The sequence below is a fragment of the Chamaea fasciata genome, unplaced genomic scaffold, assembly GCF_029207755.1.
Source record: "Chamaea fasciata isolate MVZ Bird 193981 ecotype frontalis unplaced genomic scaffold, bChaFas1.0.hap1 SCAF_2, whole genome shotgun sequence".
NCBI lineage: Eukaryota > Metazoa > Chordata > Aves > Passeriformes > Sylviidae > Chamaea > Chamaea fasciata.
The window spans coordinates 108,990,797-109,018,649 of NW_027094087.1; the positions used below are offsets into that span (position 1 = coordinate 108,990,797).

General features: G+C 60.6%; 1 protein-coding gene across 8 annotated transcripts in view; it reads right to left on the minus strand.

Moving 5' to 3' along the window:
* Nucleotides 1-16,387, minus strand: part of BCOR (BCL6 corepressor) — a 58,720-nt gene extending 42,333 nt beyond the window's left edge. For 4 of the 8 annotated variants that reach the window (XM_066177030.1, XM_066177028.1, XM_066177029.1 and 1 more), the window contains exon 1: nucleotides 5,373-5,871. The gene's annotated coding sequence lies outside the window, so the exon portion shown is untranslated. Of the gene's footprint in view, nucleotides 1-5,372; nucleotides 5,872-15,733 lie in introns of those variants that run through there. The other 4 variants (XM_066177026.1, XM_066177025.1, XM_066177027.1 and 1 more) reach the window with 4 other exon arrangements.
* Nucleotides 16,388-27,853: the final 11,466 nt, after the last annotated feature.

Consider the following 27,853-nt stretch of genomic DNA (forward strand, 5'->3'; position numbering starts at 1 on the left):
AGCCGTACCGTGCCGAGCCGTGCCGGGAACACCCACCCACCTCCCGCGCTGCCCGCGCCCCGCCGGCCCCGCGCCGCAGAGGCAGGCACAGGCACACACCGCACCGCTCGGGCAGCTGATTAAAAAGGGAAACGTTTGGGTCTCCCTCGCAACGTCAACAGACTTTTGGCAGCCATTGACGCCAGCAGCAGCAAAGTTTTGTTAACACGCTCCTGGCGTGGAAACGAGAAAAACCCGATGCCCGCGGGGAGGGGGAGAAGGAGGAGGAGGAAGACTCCACTTCTCCGTGCCTCCGGGGGAAAGAGGAGGGGATGGCATCGCCACCCGGGACAGGGCAGCCTCCTCTCCCCCCTCCCTCTCCACCCCCATGACCCCGGGGTGCCTGGCGGCGAGCTTGCGAGGTGAAAGTCTCAGCGGGGGGCGTGGGGGGGGAGCGGGGAGGGGTGGCCTGGAGGAAGCCCGGCGGGGCCGGCGGCTGCAGCGAGCCAGGAAGCGGGTCGGGAGGAGAATTGCAGCGGCGCACGAGTTCCCTTTTGGCGCCTTTACTCTTTTCCACCTCCGAGCTCCGCCTGGCAGCCTGCCAGTTTCCACTGCACAAGCCACGGAGCCGGCAGCAGCAGCGGCAGCGCAGCGGCAGCCGGCGGGGAGGGCTACGCGGGGTATTAAAAAAAACGTCTGCGAGAGCCGATGGCACCGACGGAGCGCCGGGAAACACGGCAAACAACCCAGCCTTTCGGATATTAAAAGCCATGCAATAAATTACCTCTGATCCCTCCCCCCATCACCCCCCCCGCCCCCCCCCCTTCCCCCGCCCCCTCGCCGCCCGGTTCCAGGCCACTGGAAGGATCATTTCTAGATTTGTGAAAATCCCTAAGAAAGAAATGAAAAGTAATCGGGGACTCGTAGCGATCTACTTCGATTAGCCCTCAGCCCCGTTCATCTGGAGCTTGATTTAAAGGGCAGCGCTCGCACGGTATTTATAAGCTTAAATACGAGCTGATGCTTATGAATGTGTTTAGGTACCTCGTTCATCTTGTACCTCCGACTTACGTATTTACGACTTATAGGGACAACGACCTGTGCCACGGCTAGAAAAGAGACTTCAGAGACACCGTATTGCTGCACCGCTTACAATGCGCCGTATAAAGCTCTGGCAGCAGCTAGCGATCTAATATTAGACAAGTGTTAAAAGAAAGGGGTTGGCTGCGTTTTATATACATATATATATATAAAAATAAAATATACTGTGGGTGATTTTTTGCAATCTCCACACGACATCACCGCTAGTGACACGTTTTGTAAACCAGAGGAGGAAGCTGCAGACTAAGTAGCCGCCGCACGGATCCGCGGATTAGAGAAGAAGTTTGACCTTTACCCGGGACGTGTGGCATTTCATTTAACCATAAAGCTAAGCACAATGCGCCAGCGAGATCGCTAAACCGATTTAAAATACATATTGAGTCATGCACGACAGTAGTGCACCTCGGTTTAGGCAGCGTGCAGGCAGCACAAGGGGGTCGGCGACTATTTTAAGGCTCTTGCCGCAGCCACCCCCATCGTTCCCGTGTCCCCCGTGTTCCCCCCTCCCGCGGCTCCCACACCGTCACGTGTCGAGCAGCGACCGGGACTTTCTGCCGTGTAAACACGGCGCGGCGGAGCCGACCGGGGGCACCCGGGGCCGCCGAGCCAGCGCCAACGCCCGCACCAGCGCCAGCGGGGCATCCTCCCCGGCCCGGGCACCGCCGCCCCGGACCGCTCTGCGCCCGGCCCCGGCCCCACGGAGCCACCCCCGGTGCAGCGGGGCTCCGGCGGGGTCGGCCCCCCGGCACAGGCGGCCCGAGGGAGCGGCGGCCCCCGCGCCCCCCCCCGCGCCGCCTGTCACGCCTTGGACCCTGCACAGACAGGCGCTGCGCGGTAGCGGCAGCGGCGCGTTCCCCTTTCCCATATGCTGCGAGGCGAATCATTGCATCGCTCTCAGCTGCCGGCGGCAGCCAAAAAGGGGGAGGGAAAAAAAAAAAGTTTTCAATTAATGATAAGCCTAGGAACTGGGGAAGGGGGCGGGGGAGGAGGCCAATGAGGGAAAGTTAAAATGGCTGGCGATCCTTCAAATAACCCTGGCTGCCTTCCCTTGGAGCCCACACGGCACTGCCTGCCGCGGAGCCACGGGGGAAGACCCGGACCCCCATGCACACGCTCCTCGAGGCCAAAGCTGCCTCGGGCGGCCACGGCTGCCTCCGCACACCGCGATGCCCATACCTGAAGGTTACGGGACATTCGCATGGCGGGGGCACTCACGTTCCCCTCCCCTCCCTCCCTCCCTCCCTCCCTCCCTCCCTTCGGTTAAACCACATCGTGGGGGTGCAAGAGAGGCTGCAATGGAGCTCCCACACACAGCGGGGGGAGGTGAGGCGGCTGGTACCCAACTTTGAGGCATCACCGCATGAAGGATTTCCCGGAGATTCGCGGGAAACACCGACCCCATCCGCCGCACTGGCAGCCCCGCACCGCCGCTACGGCGGCCGCCCCCGGGGCCCCCCGTCCCTCCCCCGGCTCGGGCGATGCCTCTGTCCCCCAGGCGCACGCCGCGGTGGCGGCCGGGCGGGACGCGCGCTCCGGGGGGGCCGGGGGATTCTGCCGCCGCTCCGGGAAACGAGGCTACTGGAGGAGGCGGCGGCGGAGGAGGAAGCCACAAACCGGCTCAGCCGCAGGAACCCCCGGGCCCCCGCGTAGACGGGGGCCCCGGAGAGAGCCCGGGCTCCCTCCCGTCGCCCACCCGCCGCGGCATCTCCCTACCCAGGCCGTCCGCGCCATTTTAGACACACACACACTCACACTCACTCACACACACACTCGCACACACGCGCACGGGAGCGAGGTTTCCGCTGCCGCTGCCAGAGACAACAGGCAGCAGCCGAGCCCGGGCTGCGCAGGCGGAGCAGCGGCAGCAGTGGGAGAGAGGGACACACACACGCAAGCACACACACCCACGCACCGCGGGGCCAGGCAGAAAGGTGCATTTCAGGTAATTTAAGGCCGCATTCCCGGCGCGGGGAAGGAAAAGCGCAGGCCTGCGCGCCCCCAGCCCATTAACCCGCCGCGCACTCGGCATTCCGGGAACCCTTCATTGTTGCCTTTATTCCGTATGGCTTTTGCTTTCCAGGAGGGGGATAGAAAGGAAAAAAAAAAATAAAAGGGAGGGGGGGAGGAAGGGGAAAAAAAAAAAAAAAAGAAAAATATCACCAAGCCAGCCCCTTCCCCCTGCTCGTTCCCCATTGTTCGTCCGCGGGAGGCTGGGAGAGCGCAGCGCCACGGGCTCGCCATTAGCCGGGCTCGGGCGAGCCCTCCCCTGCCCCCAATAGCTCGGGAAACTTAGGAGGCAGGGCGGGGGGCAACCCCCCCACACTGAACACAAAAGTCCCAGCGCTCCTGCGAGAGTTGGGCAAGGCCTGCGCTCACTTCCGCAACGTTATCCTTGCAGAAATACCGGAGCACGGCCCCGTTTCCTTCCCCCAGCCCCCGCCGCACCCCCGGAGGGGGGTGGAGTGATTAATGGGCCGTACGCCCTTGGTTTCCCTCCGGCCACCCCGACACACCGCTCCCCGGCGCGGAGCCGCCGCCGCACGCTGGGCGGGGGCGGGGGCGCCCCCCCCCCCCCCCCGACATCCGTCGGGGACGTTGGGAGATATTGATCACGGACGACTTCATTTTGCATAACTGCGGCTGACAGGGCCTGTGGTTCCCTCATTTACGGAGCAACAGCTTCGCGGGGCTGATGGATGGGGAGCGGCTCGCTCTGCTCCCCCAACCCCCCACCCAGTTCCCCAGCGCCAGCCCCGCCGGGACACGGTGGCTCCGCGCCTCATGCAGCAAATGGCCGCGCACAACAGGCAAATATTAAACTTAGGTGCCTCCGTCTCTCGTTTTACCTAGCGCGGCCGGCATGGAAGCCTCTCGCTTCCCGCAGGGCTTTGTCTGCACAGCCACGGCAAGGCCAGGGCCGGGACACGGGGACTTTCGGCGACCGCATGCAAGAAAAAGTGCTTGGGAAGTTGGGGGGGGGTTTCCCTTTTTTTTTTTTTTTTCTAATTCCCTCCTCCTCCCAACAACAAACAAATAAACAGCCTGGTTTCTGCTGAACAATGCATAAAAAATAGCCTCACCCTAAAGTTTATGTCGGGTTTATGGCGCTAAGGTTCCCCCGTAATGGGAAACGCTTTCCCGAGCACTTCTGGAAAGCGCTGGCGAGTCCTCAGTTACGAAAGCTGCATTACGAGCACCTCGACTAAACGTCTCTGCAACGTGTCCCGACCTCACATCCACCACCTCCACACCTTTGGAGGAAACGCCTGTCCAGCACGGGCACAGCGAGCGCCAAACACCGCCCGAGCCGACGTGCGGGAGACACCGGGGGCAAAGAAAAGGAAACCAAACACGTGGAAAAAAAAATTACAAAAAAAAAAATAAAAGGGGAATAAAAGAGGAAGACAGAAAAAGGAAATAAAAAGGACATAAAGTTGCCGGTAGCGGCCGTGCCCCGGCGGAGAGGAGGCAGCGTGCAGGCCGCCACCGGTCCTGCCTTCCCATCTTGGCGCTCCGCACCGAAACAAAGCAGCGAATCAACTGCGATGCAGATGGGCGGCTATGAATTTTTTGCTGCTGCTTAGAGCTTTAATTACTCGTTCTTGATCCGTGGGACTACGACACGACACCGCCAAGGTTAAAATGCCCTGAACAGCTCTGAGCAGATGTGAACGAGTTGGCAGACGCGCAAATGAGGTCTGCCTCTAAGCATGATAACAAGTGACTAATACATTGCATATCGCTGAAAGAAAATTATTTTTCTCTAATTTGCATTAGCTTTTTTTTTTTTTTTTTTAACGCCGCCGACATTCCCTCCTCAGAGGCAGCAGCATAATCCTGAAAATATTGCTCCGTGACTTTAAAAGATTTGGAAGGAGGCAGCAATTGCCAGTGTTTTGGCTATGCAAGTGTTTTGGCTATGCAGGCTTGTTTATCTTTCCGCCTTTGCTCCAAGGCGAAACTAGTTTCGCAAGCAGTATTCTTGCAGAAAAATGGCACATGTCATATAAAACACCAGTTTTATAGGAATTGATGCTAAAATTGTTGAATGACTACTGGTGTACTTTTGCCACTAATAGCACAGTGTAATCCATAAAGGACCAAGGGGACAGTCAAGGCCAAAAGAGAAAAAAAAGTAATAGATTGACTGGAGAGAAACAGATAAAGACAACCCATCGACCTAAACGACTAAAAACGGGGGTGAGGGAGGAAATAAGCATCTCCCCTTCTTACCTGCTTTCCACCCCAGAGCCACCTCGTCAAAAAGACAATAGTACATGGAGGTCACTTACTATATAAAACACAGCAGTTCTCGTAGGTAGCGAAATTATGTCAGGTACAAATATAGGCCAGAACCCAGTTCTCCAAGTTTCCTCGACTTTCCAGAGGCTCTTCTGAAAGGGCCAGGAGATCACTCTGGGTACTGGAGCAAACTTCAAGAACAGACAGCATTTTATATCCTACGCTCAGAAGACAAATCGAGGGGCTTAGATGCAGAGGCTTTGAGCAGAAAATAGCCACTCGGGAAATTTATGCACGAGGATTTTTCCACTGAAGACCTACTCCAGGGATTCCTGCACGTCCAGGTTATCAGGGGTCGTACGCTGCCGTCTCAGGCGATAACTTCTCTGCCAACATGTGTTTGTGAGGGAAACGCGCTGCCAGCCACTGCACCGTGCCGTGCCCCAGGCCGGCCGAAGCTCTCAGCCGGGCTGCCCTGTCCTGCCGCGGGGCTGCCGGGACACCTCTCCCGCCGCTCCCGCAAAGTCACCGGAGCCGGAGCAAACCTGCCGCCGGGAGGGATTTCCCAGCGCCGGGGCCGGGCACGGAGCCGGCCGCTCCTCCAGCTGCCTCCCTGCGCTTGTAAATCAAGCGCAGGCGGAAAGAGGGGCCGGGGGGGAGGGGGCGGAACGCTTCTCCCCGGCCAGCGGCGTTTGCTTAAGCGTCGCGGCGGGCGGCAGGGGAGCGCGGCTGGGCGCCCCGCCGCCGCCGCCGCCGGGGATGCCGCCGGGCCCCGGGGCGCCCCGCCGGGCCCCGCAGCGCCGGGCGGTGCCTCCGGGAGCGGCGGGGCGGCCCCGGAGCCACTCCGGCCGCAGCGAGAGCTTTTGTGTGCGAGTGCCAGCGAGGCGCGGGCTTTTCGCGCTCCAACAGCTGTCACATTATTTGCACTGGCTGTAAACAGCCTTCGCCTTCCCCCCCCCCCCAACCCCCGCCCCCCCTTGCCACAGAGTTAAATCCAGACTAACAATCCCCAGTTAGAGATCAAACCAACAACAGCAGCATTGTGTCTGCCTTCATTGCTTTACCATCAACTACTGCAGCTGGTTTACTCGAAACAAGGAACACCCTCTACCCACCTCCCCCGCCCCGGGGCCAGAAACGTGCTTGTTCCCGGAGGTTGGCCAGGCGGAGCCGCGCTGCCCCGGGGGTTCTGCGGGCCGGGCCGGGGCTGGGGGGTGCTGCTCCGCCAAGCCGATGTCGGCGGGAGCCGAGCGCCGCGGGGCTCTCCCCCCACAGCACAGAGGGCTTTCCAGTCAGCACTCACGCCCGACGAAACGCCTGCACAATCACAAGTTGAGCTCCGCTCTCGGTCTGGCTTTTGGGAAAGGCGAGGGGGAACCCCGCTGTAGCGGGGAAAGCCGCGCCTGCAGCTGCGCAGCGCCCCGCGGCACACGGCGAGCTCGCCCCCGCGGCGCGCCTCCGAGCAGCCCTTCCCCGGGAAAGCCGGGCTTCCCCCGATCCCTGCCCGGCCGCCTCGCTCCGGGCCGCCGCCGGCAGCGCCCGACCTGCTGTCGCAGCGAACCTCCCGCCGAGGGGCCCCTCCGCCACCCCTGCCCGGGGCGGTGACCCCGCAACCCGCGGCGGCCCCGGCCCCTCCGCTCAGCCGGGCGACAGAGACACGCTTCCACCTTCTCCTTTCCACCGTAAGGAGGGAAAAAAGAAAAAAAGCCAATAACCTAAAGCAGAACTCCAGCTTCGTTCATGATACAAGCGCCTGGAAGCAAAGGAGTGCGCTACACACTCTCTGAGGGCCTTTTGCTGGGCACAGATGGAATTTGAGTGTAAATCCTTATACCTCCTTCCCTACCCTTACTTACTTTTTCATCAGCAGCGAAGTTGGAGGAGACGTCGAATTTACATTACAGAAACATGGGGAAAATAAATCTGTTTAAGGAAACCTTTCCTTGCCCATTCTGACCCCTGGCATTACCCAAATTGTGCATCTCTTAAGTTAAAACCGAGAAATGGCAACTTTCTCTGAAATTCGTGTCCCGCACAAACTCTTGAGGAGGCCACAGGAGCTGGAATAACACTTTGTATGTACGCATATATGAGAGCCAGCATCAGTAAGGAAAAATACCTGACTTTATTGGAAGCGTATCTCCATCTTGGCCCAACTCCTGCCAAAGGGCAGTACTATCCCGGCAGGTAACGTGCTTCACACTGATGTGGTAAGTCTCCAATCGACTTCCAAATCAGATTCACCACCCAAAGACACCAGTACATATTCGCAGGTCAGTATCATCGACTATTCATTGCCTATACCTAGCTAGAAATCTGCTGGCCTGGTAAAAACCACTGCTAACAGAACAATGTCAGCAAAGGCTGCAACACAGTCTTGTGAGAGACAGGCGATTCGTGCCTACTGAGGCTCTTTCAGCACAAAGGCTTTTAGAGGAAGAAGAGAGAGAAGGGGGGAAAAAAAGGAGGGAGGGCTCTCGTGTTTCAGGGCTGCTGTCCCCTGGGAACCAAGAACCAAGTGTAGCTTCAATCAAATGCTGACTTCTCCTCTGGGAGCTCAGTAGGAAACCTGATCTCACTAGCTCATGCCTGCCTCCATGCATATAGGCTGGGTTTTCTTTCATACCAGCAATTTGTATAAAGAGGGGGAGCCAATATAGTTTATTGCAAACGAGATCTTGCAGTAATGGATCTAGAGAGATATTTCTGTAGCTAAAATAAGACAACCTTCAGCCACCTGCTCAGGGCAGGCCGCGCCACAGCCGCCTCCAGCTCCGCGCACACACGGCTCCGCTGTGGGCGCCCCTGGCACTGCACGGCACAGCCTCCCACGCCTCTCCCCGAGCCCTGCATCCTCCCCAGCTGGCAGCAGCCGCCCTGGGTTGGAGTTTGTGCAATGCCAGGTCACACTTCCATTAAAACGTTTACCCTGGGAGATCACTTCCTGCTTGCAAGTACTGTTCCAGCTTCCTCTGCTGCTCCCAACTTTAGCCAGAGGTATTTCTCTGAGACTCCGCGAAGCATCCACCCCTGCCCACTGCTCCTGGGCTGCCCTGGCACGGCAAAGCACAGGAGGTCTGCAGGGGAAGGCAGGCCAGTCCTCAGAGATCCGCATAACTTCACACCGGGCTGCTTAATTCTGCACGGGGCTTTGCTAATCCACTTTGTGCTTGACTACTGAAACGGGAGGAAAGGAAAACACTGCACGGGGAGCACGACCAGGCCAGAGCAAGGTGAGCCTGGGGGACTGCAGCCTGTGGGAAGGGCTTTCCTTAACACCCAGCTCAGCCTCCTACTGCTGTGGGCAAGTCGGAGAAGCTTAAGGCACAACCCAGCACACCAGGGCGTGGGAGCAAAGGGGATTGCCCGAGGATCAGAGATCCCTGTAGGATCTCTCCATACCCGGGAGCTTTCACATGGAGAAAGTTTGGCTCAGGGAGGGAATTTACACTTAGAAAGAGGAGCTCAGCCCATCCCTTCTTGTGCCATTAACAAGTTCTCTGTGAATTTCAAGGAGAGCTGAGAATACGCCCCTACAGCTTTGATTTCGCTTCCCTGTCCCTACCTGTCACCATACACAAATGCCATACTCAAACCATGACTAAACCAGCCCCACAAAGCTCTCTCACCCCTCCAGGAGACTCCCAGATGCAATGCCACCCCACCCCAGGGGAACACAGAGGAAACACAGCGGTGGGTGAGGGACAGGCAGCCCCACAGCACATGTCCACGCAGGGACAAGGACACCCACCAGGCTGCCCCAGGCATGGAGTCTGCTCTCTGTGCAAGCACAAGTGTACTTCTGCCTGCTATCAACTGTGCCAAGGGCCAGCTACTCCAATACTCCCGTGAAGGTGGAATTTTCACTTTTATAACCGAGGATACCGGCCCAAATGTTTTGTAATATGCCAATTCTGAAAGCCACACAAGGCCGCCAGGTGAGGTAGCGGGGTAAGACCAAGAGCTACGCCAGCTGAAAACGAAAAGCAAACCACGCTCTGAAAAAGAATGAGCTGGCAGACTTCAACCCACCGTGGCCCGTCTAGAGGTGCATGGGGAAGGACCCCACCACAGCACCAAGCCACTGCAGCTCCTGGACGCAGGAGATTACTCCAAGGGCAGCAGGAGCCACGGAAAGGGGAGCACCAAGGCTGCTGGGAGCACTCTCAGCCGTCCTGGCCGAGGAAGCACAATGACAGGCTTTCCCGAAGCAGGCTCGGCCGTGCGGCACAGCCCCGAGCCTCCCCTTTCCCCTGTGCTCCGCTGAACACACTCAGCTCTTTATCCGAGCTGTTCCCAGTGTGGCTGGTGGATTCTGCGCTTTCCACTTTAATTGTCTTATCCAAATAAAGCTTTGTTTTCCTTAGCACGACAATCCCAACATTCAGACTGAGATTTTCATTGGACAGAGGAGATATTTTATTCTCTGATTGTTTAGGGAGCCAGGGCTTACACGGAACAGCTCCGGCCTGTGTGCTTCCACTCACAATGGGCGCTTTGCAGCCCCTTGTCCCATCATGTAGATTCATTTTACGGAGTTATCAGGATGAGAATCAGGTTTCTCTCAATTTCATAGCTTTCCAAGTCTACCCTAGACTTTAACAAGTCTTTTAGTTTGCACCTAGACAATAAATTTTGTTTAATTTAGCTTCCGGTCTTTAATTTTAGCAGGTCTTCTTTTTGCATGCAAATCAATATGGCAATTACCATCTAAAAGCTCACCCAGCCCTAGGTCAATGTAAATTGATCATTGTCCGCCTTCTACAAAATAACACCGGGAGTCTGTGGTGCATAATGAGATTATACTGGAAACTGTCTTTCAGATCACAAATTATATTTCATGCTGTCAGGATATTCTCCAAGCAGACTTCCTTGCATGTCTAATCACATGGCACCAAATCTATCAGCTCGTGAGGGAGTTTTGGGGTGCAAAGAGTGAAGGAAGAGTCCCAAATAATTCAGACAACAGTTTCGGAAAACAGGCAGGCAGGTACAGAGGCGTGCTCTCACTCGCTAACTCTTTCAGCAGTGGAAGAGAGGAGGGGAAAAAAAATCTCCCCTCGGCCAAGAACTGCTGTCCAGCAAACAAGGAAAAATGAATTCCCTGCTGGAAAGCAGCAGAACTTTCCTAAAGCCACATTTGCAAGGAGTTCTTGGCCTCCTCCTTTCCATCCCCACCTCATCTGCTCAGCCACTCAAAGGAGCGCTGGCATTCTGCTCCGCAGACACCCGACGAAGGATGCACTCTCCTGGCAGAGACCTCCCTGCCCGCCACAGCCCAGGGACCTGAGTAGGTCAAGTCGGAGGGAAAGGTCGCTCCGGAGCAGCGGCTGCTGTAAGCCGGTTCCCTGAAAGGCCAGAGGATTAACGGGATCTGCTCACAGCCAGGGGAACTCCCCCTGCCTGCAGCCCGGGCCTCCGCGTTCCCTCCGGCACACACACGCGATGCAGCCAGCGAGCGCTGCTTGGCGTATTCAAAAGGGGTAAGCCCGGCCCTCCGTGACACTATTCAGGTTATTGCAAAACACAGAAAGAGGGGAGCAGGCCCGCACTGGCCATCAATCATTTCTAAAGCAACGCCGGCCTAAGGAGGAAGTATTAAACTCGGCTTCATGCTGCTCTAAGCCCACACTAAAATGTGATGTACTGCAGCGTTCGGGGGAAAGACAGCGCATTGCACATCACCTGTGCAACCCAACTATGCAGCAGAGTCCCAGCAAGAGCACAGAGCTCTGTCAAGACGCGCAGAAATCAGAGCTCGCTTGTCCTCCACGCTAAGCACCGATTTACTCCAAGCCATATTTAGTCTGAGGGCAACGTGGCTGCTTAGCTGCGACCTCAACTGCAACAGGCCTTTTGCCTGTCTTTGCAGGGGCCACTCATCGGTCAGAGTTGGGAGACCTTGCAGAGGACAGCCACACATTGCCAAAACTACGTTGGGATGTGCAGCACTCATTATTCTGGGCTGTGGTGACCTGTCCATTTTCTCCACAAACCGAGACATGAAAACATGTCAACAACTTTGTGCACTCACAGCTGCACAGATCCCGAAAGTTTGCTTGCATGGACTGTACAGGAGCCCCTGCAGCTCAGTCACTGTTAGGGCACCTTGGCTTCCTCATCAGTCTTCAAAAAAGTAAATTATCATGGGGTGGAGGAAGAGGAGGGAAGAGGGATAACAATTCTGAACTGCCTGAGAAGCTGCAGATCTTGGCACATTCTGGTAAGGGCAGATACCGTGTGTGACACGGAGCCTGGATTGTCCACCAGCACAGGAATAAAGCCAAGGCACTAGTATTGTTTCAAGACCCAGTCCATATTTGGGCATTCAGCTCACACATCCCAAGTATTGCTTTAAATATTAGAGACATTTGCCAATGTGGTTCATAATGCACTCAAATAGGAGAAGTCATTTCTGTTCGTTCTCAGATTACTGGCTTGGTCTTGATGGTGAGGGGGTTTTTTGTGGGGGGAGAAGAGAGGGAAACCCTGCTGAGTCTGTTTGCACTGGTCTCTATTAGATATGCAACAAATCTGCCATTTCCGGCGCTGCTTCTATCTAATTAGAGATGTATTTAGATGTGACGTGTAAATAAGCGCAGAGCTGCCTGCTGCCCTGGCTCCGTGGACTGCTCGGGAGCATTTCCAATAAGGCTGTAGCGCCCGGAACCAGGGCTCAGACAAAGAGGGATGGGAATGGTCTGTGCTGCAGGCGAATCCAACAAAACCAGCTTTTATCTATCGCTCTAAAGCCTTAACTGCTTTTAATCTGTACCGCCCAGGCTTGCACGCCAGGATCGCATCTCATCCACCGAGGACGTCTCAAGCACAAAAGGAAAAGCACACACGCACAGAGGAGCTGCAAACAACCCCCGACCCACCCGAGCTGCAACGCAGACCCCGCTCTCCACCTGCCCTTGTGTTCCACGAGGTGTGTTTGCTCCCGTGGGCTTCCAAACACCCCGAGGCAGGTACGCCCCGGCTCCTGCCCGCACAGACATGAGCCGAGGGCTGCCCCACGCTGTGAGCACAGACGTGGCCCCGTGGGGTGAAGGGCGCCGAGCTGCTGGGGGAGAAGGCGACGGAACCTGAAGGCGCCCAGGGAAACACGCTCCCCCCGCGGGGCCGGGAACCTCCATGTCGGGATTCCCAGCGCGGCCCGCGGGAAGAGGGCGGGCAGGGCAGGGCCGCCAGGGGCGGAGAGCTCCGGGGACGCCCCCGAGCCCGAGGGGCTGCGGCGGCTGCCCCGGCCCTGTGGCTGCCCAAGCCTCGCTCCGAGCGCTCCTCGGAGTTTTCCAGTGAGGAAACTCCTGGGAACGAAATCATCTGGCACTCGCCTTGTGAACTCTTTTCCTGTTGTGGGAAACATCTCGTACAAAGCCATCAGATGGACAGGGCAGCGCTACCCCGTCCCCCCGGCTCCAACATCATCCCTGCGATCGCTGCTGTGCTGCCGCATCTTTCCAGGCCGGGATAGTCAGCCCCGATCCCCTCTGCCGTGAAGGGTTAACAACCATCACCACCACCACCACCATTAAAAAAAAAAAAAAAAAAGAGGAAGAAAAGAGGGAGGAAAAAAAGAAAAAAAAATCGCGGTGACCTTTTCCTTTTCGTCTCCCCCACTCTCCCTTTCAGGCTCTGGTTCCTGAGCTCGCAGGGAGCCTGAGCGGCTGTCTAGACCGATCTATCACAGACGGACAAACAATACCAGGAGAAGCCCCTGCCCGGTCCCTCAGCCTCCACCACTCACCTTAGAAATGGCGAAGAACAGAAAAGTGACCGCGATACAATCCTCCCCGGTATATTTATAGCCTTCCACATAGCCCACCTTCATGCCTGACAAATGAGATTTTGTCTGCTCTCTCAACGTACGCTCCAATAAACACACACACTTTTTTTTTTTCTTTTTTTCTTGTGTGTGTGTGTCTGTTTGTTTTCGGTAACATTCCGGGCTCGTCCTTCCGATCTCGGGGCGAGCGAGGGCCCACCACGCCCGTGCGTGACGGCAGGTTTGATAGCGGGAGCGGGAGGGACGGGGGGAGCAATAGGGGTCCCGGTCACTCGTCCATATGCAACCTCCCAACCTGGAAGCTTCAATATCCGTACTCATGACGCCCCTTCGCACACGGCCCCCCTCACCCGAAGTACTCCCTGGTCCCTGCCAGCCCTCCAGGTTGCGTATTAAAGAGGTATACGGGGCGAGGAGCCGGAGGTCCAACGCTGCAAAAGGCTGGGGAATAACTAATGAGCTGTGCAGCCCATTGATCCGGTGCATACTTCCTAATTAACTCTGAGTCACCTATTTGTGACAGCAATTCAAAGAACTGCACCAGGGATAAACTGCAACCCCGGCGCGCGAAGGCAACCCGGCGGGGGGGGGGGGGGGGGGGGGGGGGCGGAGAGGGAAGAGGCGGCGGAGATGGGGGGGCTAGGGGAGGAATTTGCTCCTAATCCTCCTAAAAGCAATTAGGGTGAGCGCTGCGCTGGCTACCTCTCGGGAAGAGGAAAAAAAAAAAAAAAAAAGGAAGGGAAGGAAAAGGAAAAAAAAAAAAAACAAAAAAAACAAAAAAACACCCAGCGGCTCCAACAGCAGAACCGAAAGGAAATGAATCGGTGTGTCGCAAGGGCGACAGCACCGGGCTCCAGACAGACAGGCAAGCCTCAGCACCTCGGGGACGAAAGTCGGCGAGAGCGGTGGCCGGAGGAAGCGGAACGCCGGTCTCGGCGGGCAGCGGCGCGCACGGAGCTGCGGGAGGGGCGCGGGCGGCGGTGACCCGGGAGCGGCGGAGTCACCGGCGGGGGGTGCGGGCGCTGCCCGAGGGACCCAAACCGGCACCGCCCGCCCGCTCTCGCCCCCAGCTTTGTTCCCAAGCGGCTCTGGCGGGGCATTGCTCTTCCCGGCCGCCCCCCGCGGTAGGGCCACGGGGAGGGGGCGGGGAAAAAAAAAAAAAAAAAGAAAAAAGTTAATAGAAACCTTTGGAAAATCCGGGCTTGGCTACGTGGTGCGGGTTGGGCTCCCCCCCCACCCCCTTTTTAATGCAAACACGAATACAAAAGCTGCGGGCTCTAAAGAGCAGATGAAAGCAATGAACGGAGTTTCTGGAAAAGATTCATTAGTGGGAATTAATGCTGAGAGGAGCTCCGAGGCGATACCATTAAAGTCAGTCCCCACACTTTATCAGTTTTACACCACTCGCCATGGTCGGGCCTTTTTTTCTCTTGTCGGGGCAGATGGGGGAGGTGCTCTTTGCCTTCCCCTCGCCCCCTCTGCGATCACCGAACCCGGGATCTGACAGACATCGCGGAAACTAGAGGGGAGGGAGAGAGGAAGGAGGAAGGGGAAAGAAAAAGAAAAGAAAAAAAAAAAAAAAAAAAAAAACAAACAAAAAAACCCCACCACCAACAACAAACCACCCAACATACACACATCGCGAAAGAAAGAGGAACGTGAACGCTCCGCAGCCCTCGCCCCCGGACTCGCTCCGCGAACATCAAATGCATGCCTCATATGCTGCGCAGAGCCGCCCCACTTGGCCCTGGCTTCACAAAGCAGCCTCCGCTGCCTCCCCGCCTGGCCGTCCCCCTCCGGCCGGCCCGTTGATGGCAAGCCCCGAGCCTCCCTCCGGCTCGCTCTCCCAACTCCAAACTACATTTTCGGGCTGACTAAACTTCCGTGTCACGCCGGACCTCACGCCAGCACAGCTCCGCGCACGGGAAAGCCCCGGGCCGCCCTGTCCCACGTGCGCCGCGGCGCCCGCCCCGCCGGGGCGGAGGGACAGGGGGGAGCAGCGCCTGAGGCTCTCCCGGCGGGGAGAAGGCAGCCAGCAGCGGGATCTCCCGGCGGGAAGGCGGCGGCCGGCAGCGGGTTTTCCCCGCCGCTCACCTGCCCGCCGCCGCCGGACCGCGCGTTGCTCGCGGCGGGGAGCGCGGAGCCCAGCCCGCCCGGCGCGGGAGCTCTCCCCGCTCCGCGAGCCGGCAGCGCCGCTCCTTGCTTGCCCCGTCCCACGGGAGCCCCCGGGACGCCGGTGCTCCCGGCGCCTTCCCAATCACAAAGTGCGAGATGACGGGAACACCGCCACCACTCCCCACACGGGCGCACCGGAGCCGACAACGCGATCGGGTGCTTCCCCCCGCCTCCGCTGCCCCGAACAGGCATCTTCATAAGCAACTGCCTCCAAACTTCCCCTCCGACACCGCAGCCCCGGAGGCGCTCAGTTAGACCCTCCTGCCTCCGCCGCCGCCTGCCCGCCGCTCCCGCCCGAGCCCTGCTGCCCCGCGCCGTAACTTTCTGCCGCCCCGCCGCTCTGCCTTCCCCGCGGCCGGCCGAGGGGAGCCCCGCAACCGCCCCGGCACCGCGGGGCTCGGCGGCGGCGCTTCCGCACGGGAGCTGTTCACGGAGCGGAACACTGACCTTCCTGCCGCGCCGCGGGGCTGTGGCGTGCGCGGTCCGAGACGCGGGTCCCCCACACCGTCGCCTGGCCCTGCTGCTCTCTCCCTGAAGGGCTGCCCCGTCGGGGATGGGAGGAAGAGGCGAGAAAAGTTTCACGATCCCACTCCCCCTCTACGTGGGTGCGTGTGTCGCGGATTGCCCCAGCGCGGGCGGGTCGGGGAAGGGGCGCGGAAAGACCAGAGAGCTGCGGGGCGCGGGGAGCAGGAGCGTGGCCGCCTCTGCGCCGACGGGGCAGGTGCCCGCGGGAAGGGCTTTGCTCCTCGGCTCGGCTCAGCAGCGGGAGTGGGAGCGGCAGCCCGCGATGCTCATTCCGGCTGCCGGCTCTGGTTTGGCAGCGCCATGTTGCTGGCTTGCTCCGGGCGAAGTTCCTGCGCTGGCGAGCGCGGCGCTCCCCACATCTCGCCCGCGCCGCCGTCTCCCGTGCCCTGGCCGCCGCGGCTTTGTGTGTGTGTGGCTGGGGATTTAATTCTCCTCCTCCTCCTCCTCTTCTCCTCCTCTCTCTCTCTCTTTTTCTTCCTCTCCCCCCCCTCCCCTCTTTAGTCCGCCGGGAAAGCCGCTCTTCCTCACCTTGCCGCTGGGAGACCGGGCTCCGTCTGCTGCACGCTGCGCTCCCCTCGCATCCCCCCTCCCTCTCTCCCTCCTCCTCCTCCTCCTCCTCCAGCCGTCGCCTCCCCTCCCTTCCCCTCCCCCCGGGCAGGCGCTGCACCGAGGGAGCCGCCGCCAGCAGCAGCAGCGGCAGCAGCGCCGCCACCGCTTTTTCCCTCAGCAAGTTTCCCCCTCCCCTGGCTGCGTTTCCCTGCTCAGGCAGGGCTCGCCCGGCCGCTCGCCCGCTCCCCCGCCTTGCCCTGACTAATTGATTTGCCCCCCCTCGCCTCGCCGCCAGCCCCTCGCCTCGCCCGCTCCCCCCGGCTGGCACAGGTCGCTGCCAAGCTGCGGCGCCCCGGGGGGGGACTCCGCGCTCCCGCGCTCCCCGGCAGGCAGGAGGGGAAAGCCGCCCCCCCCCCCCCGCCCCGCCGATACTCCCCTCTCTCGCTACCCAGAAGGCCAGTGGAGAACCGCAATTACCATAAAGCTCCGTTCACTCCGCTCCGCCAAGCTGTCAAAACCCCGGCGGCGGCGGCGCTGCCAGACATCGCTGCGAGCCTCCGCGGCGGGTCGCGCCGCGCTGCCACCCCCCGCCACACCGCTCGCCCCCGGCCCCTCCGCCGGGCGCCCCCAGGCCCCCCCAGCTCGCTCCCCCCGTGATCCCGGGGACGACTGGAATACCCCTCGGCGATGCAGCCCGCGCCCCCGGTCACACCCGCTGCCTCCGGGTTCCCCCCGTCGCTCAAAGGCATTCCCGCTCCCCCAGGACGTGCCGAGGGCTCGCAACCGTCGTAACCTCCCGCAGGGGTCACACCACGAGCGGGCTCTTTCGGCAGCAGCCTCTCACATTCGCCGAGGGGGGGTGTGTCGCCCCTCGACCCCGGGGCCCCTCTCTGGTCCCGCCCGTCGCCCCCAAGTTCGCGTGGTCCGCGGCTCGGCCGCGCTGATTTCCGCGCTTCCCCCCCGGTCCGCTTCTCCGAGCTCTGAATCGGGATGGGAAAAAAAGCCACTCGTTTGTCAACGTCTGCATTGCGGGGGGCGGGGGGGGCCGAGGGGGACCTTATTAAAGCGCGTTTTCGCCTGATCCGGCTTTGGCAGCCCTTAACGCGCTTTTTACCCGGTGTGAGCAGTGTGGCAACCCGGGGTGGGGTCACGACTGAAGCGCCGTTTCCTTCGCTGATATTTCTACGGCTGCTTTAAGATTTCTGCCCGGATCGTGGAGCCCTTTAATCTCCGGGTTGGTAGTTATCGGCTGCATCTATTTACTTTGGCAAGGCAACTTTTGGCTCGGCGAGCTCGACTTGTAAATTTCACGTTCATAACGCCCATCCTCGCTGATACTCCCAGGTTTGATCCCGCAGAGCCCGCGGCGTGGAAGCTCCCGGGGCGGCCCCGGCCTCAGGGACAGGCGGGCTCTTGGCCCCACTGCTCCCCCGCACCTCCCGGCGCCTTCCCGGGAGAAGCGGGAGTTCTGCCACCTCAGCGCCGCCGGCGCCGCATCGAGCCCTTCTCGCCGCCGCTCCGTGTGGGAGCGACTGCCAGCCAAACGCCAGGCGATTAACGCGGACAGTTTGCCCCGGGGGGGATTTTTAATCGCCTCGTTCAGGTCCCTGCGCGAAAAGGCTGCAGAGACGCTATAAGCTGCAAAAGCTTCCCTCACCGAGGGCGCCGGAGCAGCGAGCAGGGCGATGGGAATTCAACGCCAGAGCAGGACGGCCGGGGCTTCCTGCCTGCTCCGCGCCGCTGCTTATCTGTGAAGGTGGAAAAATGAGCGTTCTCCAAAGTTGTCCCTACTAAAGCTCCCCCCCCCCCCCCCACAAACCCAGAAGCTTTTAACAGAGAAGCTTCACTACGTCTCGGGAAATAATAATTAAAAATAAAAAAAAAGTGAGGGTCGCCCAGTGCTCGGGAAAAGGACACAGAGTCCAGAGAAAAGCACACACACCTCACACATACACACACGGAGCCGGGTCATGGCCAGAGGGTTGGCATTTCATGAAACTGCCATCACAGGCTTTGGAGTTTCACTGCGTGTCTTAAAAAACTGGCCCGTCTCAAAGCAGAAGTGAAATATCCACCATGTGAAACCCGAAACGTCAGCCGCACCGCTCAGCTTCCTCGCAGGGGAGCCCTGGAAGCCGCCGAGTACGGGGAACGGGCTGCGGTCCCACCGTGCTGGCCGACGGGGAGCACTGCCCCGAGGATCGGCCGGGTTTGATCCCGGCGCGGCGGGCCACGCATCTGAAAGGACTCCCACACGTTTTTTTAATCTCCAATAACAAGCAGAAGGACACCTGGCCTATTACGCTGTAAAGCTATTTTTTATAAAGATGTTTTAGGGCTAGACATTAAAAGTTATTAGACTGAACACACGTGAGTTACAGGCACACAGCTGGAGGGGAGGCCTCTGCTGGATTTTTTTTCCCCCTTTCCTAGGAAAACCTCATTAAAATTGCTTCTTTCGATATGAAAGCAGAACTAGCGCGTTTCCTGGAGAGGTGGCCGCAGCCGCGGCTTCCCGGCCTCATTGATCTGGGCTTTGTCTCTCCCCACAGGTCTGTATCTGCGGTGCCAGCGGCCCGCACTTGCATCACAGAAGTCGCTCGTTTCCCTTCCCCCTGGCTGCGAAGTCCGGATCACAAGTGTGTGCCTACAGCGTACGGCTGGATGCATGTGTCAGGGGTGGTTGGGTTGTTTTTTTGGGTTTTTGTTGTTGTTTTTTAGGGTTTTTTTGTTGTTGTTTTGTTTTGTTTTGTTTTTCACTAATGGCTTAAAGTTATCTCGGGGTAAACTTGCTCCGCTTTTATTTTTAACCGTAAACTTTCTTTGTGAACGCAGCCTTCCTTCGTGGCGGGGAGGAACAGACCCGCGCTTGTTCGCCTCTGTGCCTTTTTTGTTCCCTGGGTCCCCAAGCTTTGCAGCGGGAGGCTGGCGGCTCCCGGCGAAGACATTGGGGCTTCAGTTCGCTCCTCCCGCGGCCTGCCCCGGCCGGCTGCGCGCCCCGCCGCCTTCCCCAGCGCGGGTCCGCCGGGCACCGCTCAGCTAACCCCGGAAAATTCAAAGCATGCTCTTGCCTTGCGGATTACCGGGCGGCCTCGCCCCCCTCCCACACGCCCCGGAGGGAGCTGACCCCCGGGTCAGGTCGCTGCACACTGCTCTCTCCCCGGGAGGGAAGGGGGGCTCCGCGCTGTCGCTGCTTTTGCGGCCGCCGAGGAGCCGGGGCGAGGATGCGCTCGCAAAAACGGCTGCTCCGATAATGCTAAGTACTTAACCTCCTCGTAAAGACAAATCCATTGTTAATGGCAGAATCGGCTTCTCGCAGGAGGCGTCCAAGTGGGATGGCTTTATGCCGGCTCTCATTTACCTCCAGCGCCGCCTCTAATTGGAAGCTTCCCCGCGCCCCCGGCCCGCGCACCTCAGAAAGTTGGGGGTTAAACCGCAGGAGTGGCGAGGCCGGGCCCTGGCCCCTCCACAGCCCGCTCCCCTGCTCACCAAACAGCAGCCGGAGCACACGAGTCCTTCGGGCACGGGAAATGAGACAGAGGGGAGAGATGGGCGCTGCAAAGGTAAAATGAATTAATGCGAGCGAGGTGCTCAGACAGCCTGGTGATGAGTGCTAGGAAAAGCCTATAAATAACAGATCACTGTCCTAAGCTCTGAATTGCCCTGCTTGAGTGTGTCTTAAATCAGACCTTTATCATTGGTTATTGTAAGGCTGTTTTTAATGGAAGTGTAGAAATCTGAATAACAAAACAAGACAAGCCTCAATTGGCGTTATACAGGGTCTGCAGCGCTTTCAGACCTGACACGGCGTCAGCATATTGTTACACCGCCATGCAAACTCCCCGTGCAATCAAAGGGGTTTTGCATAGCCGAAGTACTATAATTTTACTTCGTAGTTCAGGGCTACTCCGTTGACAGGAGATCCATAATTTTCTTTCCGTCTCCTCAGAAGAGCCCAAAACGCGCTCGGTTCACGGACTAAGCGCCGCTATCTTTCTTACAAAGGCGAATGACAAATCGCTCCGGTTGCCTTTGCTTTGCTCCGCACCCCTTCCCCGCTCCACGAAACAGCGGAGATGCCTGCGGTCCTGCGGTCCCCGCTGGCTGCCCGAAGCGGACAGTCCGGCAGGGACAGGCAGACAAACACTCGCACTATCGGCCTGCCCCCAGCCGGGGAGCTCGGCCTGCCGCGCCGCGGCCGGGGAAAGCGCTCGCCGGGCCCGGGCAGAGCTCCGAGCTCGCATCGCCGAGCCCACCGGGATTCGATGAGCGGCCCGGGACCCGGTCTGGGGACGGGGGCGCAGCAGCCCAGCTGCAAGAGGAGGGCAGGCTGGCTGCGAGCTGCCCCCTCCACCTCTCCCACTTGCATACCACGGCCATTTTGTCTGCTTGCGGCGCGCCCGTGTGTGTGTCCCCCGCCCCCGCCCTGTCCCCTGGGGCTGCTGCGGGCGCTGCCCCGGGCGCTGGGGCCGGGACGTGCCGGCGGTGGGGCCGGCGGGGCAGGCGGAGGTGAAAGGCGGGCGGCCCCTGAGAGCGGAGATGCAGCCGCTAGGCAAGGCCCTGCAGGGGAGGGGGCGTGCGCCGCACAAGTCTGGAGAGGAGTAAAAATAGCGCCGGCGAGGTTGTCGCTCTCCTCGCCTCCCCCCAGCCCAGCGGGGGGCAGCGGTGGGGCTCGGCGGGAGGGCGGCGTGGAGGGCTCCGGGGGCCAACAGGAATGGGAGCAGACAAAAACCCCGGCCCAGCGGAAAGCGACGCGGGCGAGGCTCAGCCTTCGCCTTTGAAGGCGATGCGCGGGAGCTGGAGGCTACAACCCCTTCTCCCGGTGGGGTCCCTGAGCCCCGGGAGGCGCGGACTGCGGCCCGTCCCCGTCTCTCGGCGGCCTGGAGAGCAGCGGTAGCGAGCGGTGACTTGGCGGAGGAACAGAAGCCACCATGCTCCCGAGTTTAAACATAATACGGCGGCCGGGGGAACCGCCATGGTTTGAAGGTGTGTTTGTGCAGACTACAGCTTGTATGTTAATAATTGGATACAGTCGATGAATCACCTCCGTCCTCCTTCTGGTTTTGTTTTTGTGTTGTGTTTTGTTTCGAAGGGGGTGGGGAGAGAAAGCGAGGAGACGGTGGCTCGGCGCTGAATACCAATTCCGAGCCCGGGTTCATAAACACTGGGGTTATTCACTCCGCCCCAGAGGTGACAGCGGAGGCCTCCGCCGCCCTCCGCGCCCGCGCCCCGCGGCGCGGCCCCCGGGCTCGCCGGCGTGCCGAGCGGGATTTGCGCCCCGGCTGGAAGCCCGGCAGCGGCGGGTGGCTCGTCGGGGTGCATACATATGAAATGAGAGCCTGCAACATCAAAGCAGCAGCAGAGCGAGGGCAGGGAGGGGCTCTCGGTGCCTACACGTGTGTACCTTTCCAGAGAAAAGCCCCTAATTTTTAAAATCGGACACCCCCGACCCCCCCGCCCCTTCACTCGCATGGCAGACACGCGGAGAGATTCTTTAGTCCTGTACTTAACACTTCACAGTGTTTTTTGCAATTAAGGCGAGAGGGGGGTGGGTATAAAGATAAGCCACTTTTTCGCCCTGCAAGTGTGAAAGATAAGATAACAGTAAGCTGGGGCAAAACGTCTGCTTACAACCTCCCCCCAGCGATTCTGATCGGTCACCTCTTATCTCAGAAAATGTTCATTTCGAAAGCAGCTTCAAAAATCCAAGGGAAAATAAAAGTATTTTCCGTTCAGAAGTGCCATTTAAAACCCCGTCCTCACTTCATTTCTCTACATCGTCGTTCCCCCCCCCCCCCCCATCACGGTACCCAAACAAGGGCAGCAGCCGCTTCATAGAGCGCCTCTCGGAAGCCAAATCACGCAGGTAATCAGAGGACCGAAACCTGTCAGGCGCCGAGATTAGCGACTCCCCGCCGCTCCCCGGCAGTGCCCGCTCGCCGTCCCCGTCGCAGGCGGGGGACCCGGCCCCTCGCTGCCTGTAGAGTGGGCAGAGACGTGCGCTAGGGAAAGCCCCGCGCCGGCCCCACAGGCTGCGGCGGGGTGAGGCAAAGCCAGGCTGCCTTACCCCGTTCGTTTCGCTGCAGCACCCCCGACGGCGGCACTCCCCCACCCCGGCCTGTCCCCAGCCAAGCTGCAGGATCTGCTGTGGGCGGCCGCGCTCGGCGTCGAGTCGGTTCTGATTCAGAGGCTCTCGGCCGCCCCTGCGCCCCGCTGCCCGGCAGGCACGGGCGGAGGCCGTGTGCGGGCAGGGTGCCCGGTGCACACGGCGGTGGCCCTGCCCTCTGCGGCATCGGGCAAGGCCCCGCCGCGCCCGCCCCGAGGCCCGCGGACAGGATGCGGGCGCTGTTCCGCCCCGGCCCGGCGCGCCTGCCACGGCCACGGCCGGGGTTACGCGCTGCTTCCCACTCCCCGGGGGCCTCCCTCTGGACTCGGAGTTCCCCCCTTCCGTCTTTGAGCCGTCGCCACCTGCGATAAACCGAGACGTCGAGTAGAAAGGTTTCCCGACACCTTCCCGAGGGCAAGGCGCGGCAGCGCCGTGTCCTCGCTGCCCTGGGAAACCTCCACACGGGCCTCCACGCGAGGCAGCGGAGTAAGTGTGGCGTGGGGGTGTGTGCGTCCCCTTGTTCCCCAGCAAAGACGCATCGAGGGCACCGCACGGGAAACGTGATAGCAGCGACCCCGCGCTGCCCCAACGTGTTCAGGGCCGGAGCGGAGCCGGGGTGGCTCGGCTGGGAGCCAAGACGGTGGGGGGGGGCTTTCCCTGGCTCGCCACAGCCCCGATCTTCTCCTGCCGCCGTTCTCAGAAACCCGTCGATGCCGTGCTCTCGAAGTGAGTGGGTCAGCAGCTGATGACAAGGGGAAAAAAGAAGAGAGCGAGCGAGCGAGCGAAATAAAAACTCCCTCCCAAACCCTAGCCTGGTGCGATTACTCATCCCCAGAGTTCCCCTAAGTCAGAGAAACTTGGCGAAGTCCCAAGGCCGAGCCGTTAACACGGTCTGAGGCTCCCCGGGCACCTTCCGCCGCTGGGCCAGGGCCGAGGGGGCCGGGGCTGAGGGGGCCGCAGGCCAAGGCCATCGGGGAATGCGCGTCCCCATCCTTGGCGCTGTTCGCGGTCGAGTTATTGTGGAGCGTTTTATCTTCACAGTCACATCGGCAGCTAACGAAGCTCGGCGGCTGCAGCCCACACGACTTTGGTTCTCTGCATTTATCCTTCAATAAAAGCCGATTCCTTTATTAGAAACAGGAGACGTGTCTCCTACCGCCCCTATCAAATCCCAACTGGCAAGGCGCAGCCGACACCTCCCCCTCAGCCCCCCCCTGCCCGAGAGGGGCAGGCGGCACCACCCCATGGCCTACGTCCCCCTCCGCCGGACCCCCCACCGCGAGCATCCCGCACTACCCCGCTCCAGCCCCCCCACGAACAGGGGCAGCCCTCGTCCCCTTCCACCGGGGCGGCCAACGCCCCCTCCCCGTGATCCCTCCCGGGCAGGAGCAGACGAGGCCAGCCGGCCCCTCCCGCGCCGAACAGCCCGCGCCGGCACGGGCAGCCGCCACCCCTCCCCTGCCAAATCAATCGCCCCCACCAGGCGCACCCACACGACTTTCGTTCCCCTGCATTTATCGTTCAATAAAAGTCGTTTCCTTTATTAGAAACAGAGGAGACGCTTCTCCCACCGCCCTCACCTCATGCCCCTTCCGCGGGCGCAGCCGGCGGCCCCCCTACCACGTCGCCCCCCCGCCGAGCGCGGACCGCCCCACCCCCCCCCCGCTCCCACCACCGCCGCCGCCCCCTAAAAATAACAATAACAGTAATAACAATAATAACAGCCGCCGTCCCCAGCAGTCGCGGCAGTCAGCACCCCCTCCACCGAGCTCAGCCCCCCTCCCCTTCCCTCTCAAATCCCCCATCGCTAGGCGCAGCCAACCGCCCCCCTCCCGCCCGTCTTTCCCCAGGCGCAGCCAACGACCCATCAAATCCCCTGGCCAGGCACGGCTCGGCCCCCGCCCGCCTCGAGAGCCCCCCCCGGGCACCGAGCAGGTCTGCGCGGCGGATGCTTATGTGCGACTCCGACTGGAGCTGCCGCTCCACCACTACCGGGCGCGGAATGTTTCCCCGGGCGCCGCCGGGAGAGCCGGTGCTCGGAGGATGCCAGCCCGCTCTGCCGTGCCGTGCCCCGCCGTGCTGTGCCGTGCCCCTCCTCCGCGGCGCGGAGCGCCCGGCGGAAATCTCCCCGCTGAGGAGGGGCCGGGAGGGAGCGCACTCTGTATCGCATTAAATTAATCGCTCGGCTCCGGAGGAGGCAGGTGATTCTGCCAAACACAATGAGGGGTTTGAGCGCTGCGGAATAAAGCGCTGTTCATGGGGCCGTGGGCGGCGGTGCCCGGCTCCACCGCGGGATCGCCGGCTCCCGGGCGATCTCGGCGCTGCTCCCCGCCGCCGGCCCCAGCGCGGGGAGCTCCGGCTCGGCGCACCCCACCCTCGCCCTCGGGATGGATAAAGGGAGGACGCGGGGGGGAAACGAGCAGCCGCCCTGGCAGCCGGGGAGCAGCAGCCCCTGGGGACGGGAAACGGGGGGTAGAGGGGGCTGTAGCCAGCTTTCCCTACACCCCCCCTCCAGCCCCCGCTGTGCGTCCCATCGGGGGCGGCCCTCTGAGATGGAGGGGGGCGGGGGGGACGGGGACGAGAATCAGCCTCCCGAGAGGAAGCAGGGGCCGAGTGACGGGGATCGCGCAGCTCTCTGTGCAGGGCGCCGGGGAGCGCGGGGCCTCTGGGCGGCCTCCGGGCGGACGGTGCGGGGCGGGCGGCGCTGCCAGGGTTCAGGCGGTGGCAGGCGTTGTTTTCCTCGGAGAGCGGAGGAGGAGGAGGAAATCTCCGGGTTTTTAATGAGGGGGTGCAGAAGGGCTGAGCGCTGGGATTACACGGCGCGGAGACAGAGCTGCGGGCTGTGTGTGCGCGCAGGGCTGGTAGTCTCCGCCCGTCTGCCTGCTAATCGCACGTTTTCCGCTGTTAAAAAGAAACCGAGACACTGTGGCCGAGCCCAGCGCTGTCTCTGTGACTGTGACATGAAAAGATGGCGCTCTCTCCCCTCCCCCAGCCTCCCTCTCGGTTTACACTTCCTCCCCAACAGCTTTTGCCTTCCAGTTTTTTAAAGCCCTCTTTGCTCCTTCCTTCCCCCCCCTTCTCCCCCGGCCGGATACCACCAGCTTCCCAGCCGGTCGGTGGGTCCCTCTATTGCGACGATTTTTTTTTCCTTTTTTCTTTACATCGCTATTTTCGCCTCTCCCTTTTCTCGGAAACCTCGATCTCTTTATGTCTCGCTCTTTTGTGAACTTCAGCGGCAGTTTGCAGGAGGCGGGGGGGAGGGGGGGGAAGGAAAAGCGGGGAGGGGGTTACCCCGTCGCTTCTGCCCCCCATCCATGTCTTCCCTCTTCCCAGGGGCAGCGGGGCCAGGAAAGTGAGCCGGATCTAGGTGTGTGGGTGTCGGGGCGGGCAGCAGGGAGCCTCAGGGAGGTGCCTGCCCCCGCAGCCGACCTGGTCGCGCTGTGGTTGCCCCGGTGGCCACGGGAGCGCTCGCCGGGGGCGGGCGAGCCGCGCTGGAGCGATGCAGCAAGAGACGTCTCCGTCGGAGGAGTTTACCTGTCTAGAAACGTGCGAGCACCAAGGTGGTCCCGGCTCCCGGAGAGGGTCTACGGAACTGTCCGCGGCCCCGCTCCGAGGCAGGAGGGCTACTCCGCCGCCTTCCACATCACTTCTTGCGTTCATCACCAGACCGCTCTAAGTGCTAAGTTTTTTTTTTCTTTCTTTTTTTTTTTCCTAAGCCTGCAAATTAAATTCAGCGCCGCTCTCCTATTTTAGTGTCTGTTATGTTAATTGCACTTAGCGCTGGGGCGCTGCTCGCCAGGGATGTATGAAGGCCTTGGAGATTAACCGCAGGCTCTTTCTCGGAGTTTTCTGAGGCAGCAGCAAGTTCCGAGGGGCTAACAGGGAGTCTTCAAGATCCCATGTGCTTTCGGGGCGTGCCGCTGCTGGCCGGCACCTCTACTAAACTCGGGGCCAGAGACTCTCGGCTGGTAGGTCAGGCTGCCAGCAGCTCCCTGTGCACCCGCAGATCTATTTGTGTAAGGATTTGCATTGCGGGACGACAGGTATTTTTCCTCCCCGTGGATGGTAAAAATGCAAAATTAGCGTGACTGTTTCTAGGCAGAGAAGCCACGACTACGTGATCTCGCTGAACCTGTCGGTTGTGCTCTCTGGAGCAGCAGGGAAACCGGACACCTTTATCAGTGGCCCCTGGAGCCGTTCTCCCGGGCGTTCGCTGTATTTATCGCCATCTAACCCTAGGCAGCCTGCGAGTGGAGTGTCACGGCCCCCTGCCCTGCCCGGGGATGTCCATGCGGCTGGCTGTGCCCCGCGGTGTTATCCAGCCACTCCGGGAAGGGGCAGGCATGTGTGGCCTTCCCAGGCATGTCCCTTCTCCGGCGTCTACTTCATCTATTCGTTATCAGGGGACAGCGCGTGGAGTGACTGAACCTAATAAGTTGTCCACTTGTTCATTTCAGGAGCATTGATTTCTGGTTCCAAGGCACTCTGTTCTAGCTCTGGCTACAGCTGCGGGGCATTTCGCAGCTGGTCTTTCGCCTAGACAAATATCAGCGAGAATGTGAGCGTTATTAGCCACATAAATAAATCATTAACGTGCACACAAATGTTATTTTAGCATAACTTCCAGGGAGAAAATATCCTGGCGGGGCAAGGCGGCCAGCCGTGCTACCTTGGACTGGCCTCGTCGCGGGCTGCCCGGCAGCGGCGGGCGGGGGTCGGCGCCCCCCCGGCACGGAGAGGCACGGCTCCCCGGCTACCGATTGAACATTAACAGGGCCGGCCGGCGTGCCACGGCCGCAGGGCCTTGCTTCGCAGACCTTTGTCTGCTCTCCCGAGGCCGGGCGGGGACGCCGGGCGCTTTTACTCCCCAAACGCGACGGCACTAATGAGATTACCGGCCGGCTGGCCGCGACTGCGGCTGGGAAGCGCCGAGCCGGCGGGGCAGAGCCCAGCCCGGCCCGGCCGCTGCGCCTGGTTAGCGCGGAGCCCAGGGCAGGAACGGCGTTCGCTTCTGGCCTCCCGCGAAGGGCCGCCGGCTCCCCCCGTGCCCCGGCGGCGGCGAGCGGGGAGCGGCAGCCGCCGCCGCCCGGGCCGCGCTCGCCCTGCCCCGCGGAATCCCGCGGGTGCCAGTAAAGCCCTGCCTGGGAGCCCTGCCAAGGCGGTCTCGCTTTGATATTCCGCTCCACGGCCGCTCCTCCGCTTGCTCCTAATCACGCAAATGCGAGCTTGCCCCGGCACTCTCCATAATAAACACTGAGCGCGTTTCGCTGGGCGCCCAAAGTAAATACTGTATCGGAGAAGCGGGGCTGCGCTGGGAAGCTGAAATCTTCCACTTTTTTGCACTTAGCAACAGACTGAGGCGTCGTGCGCGCCCTCCCCGAGCCAGG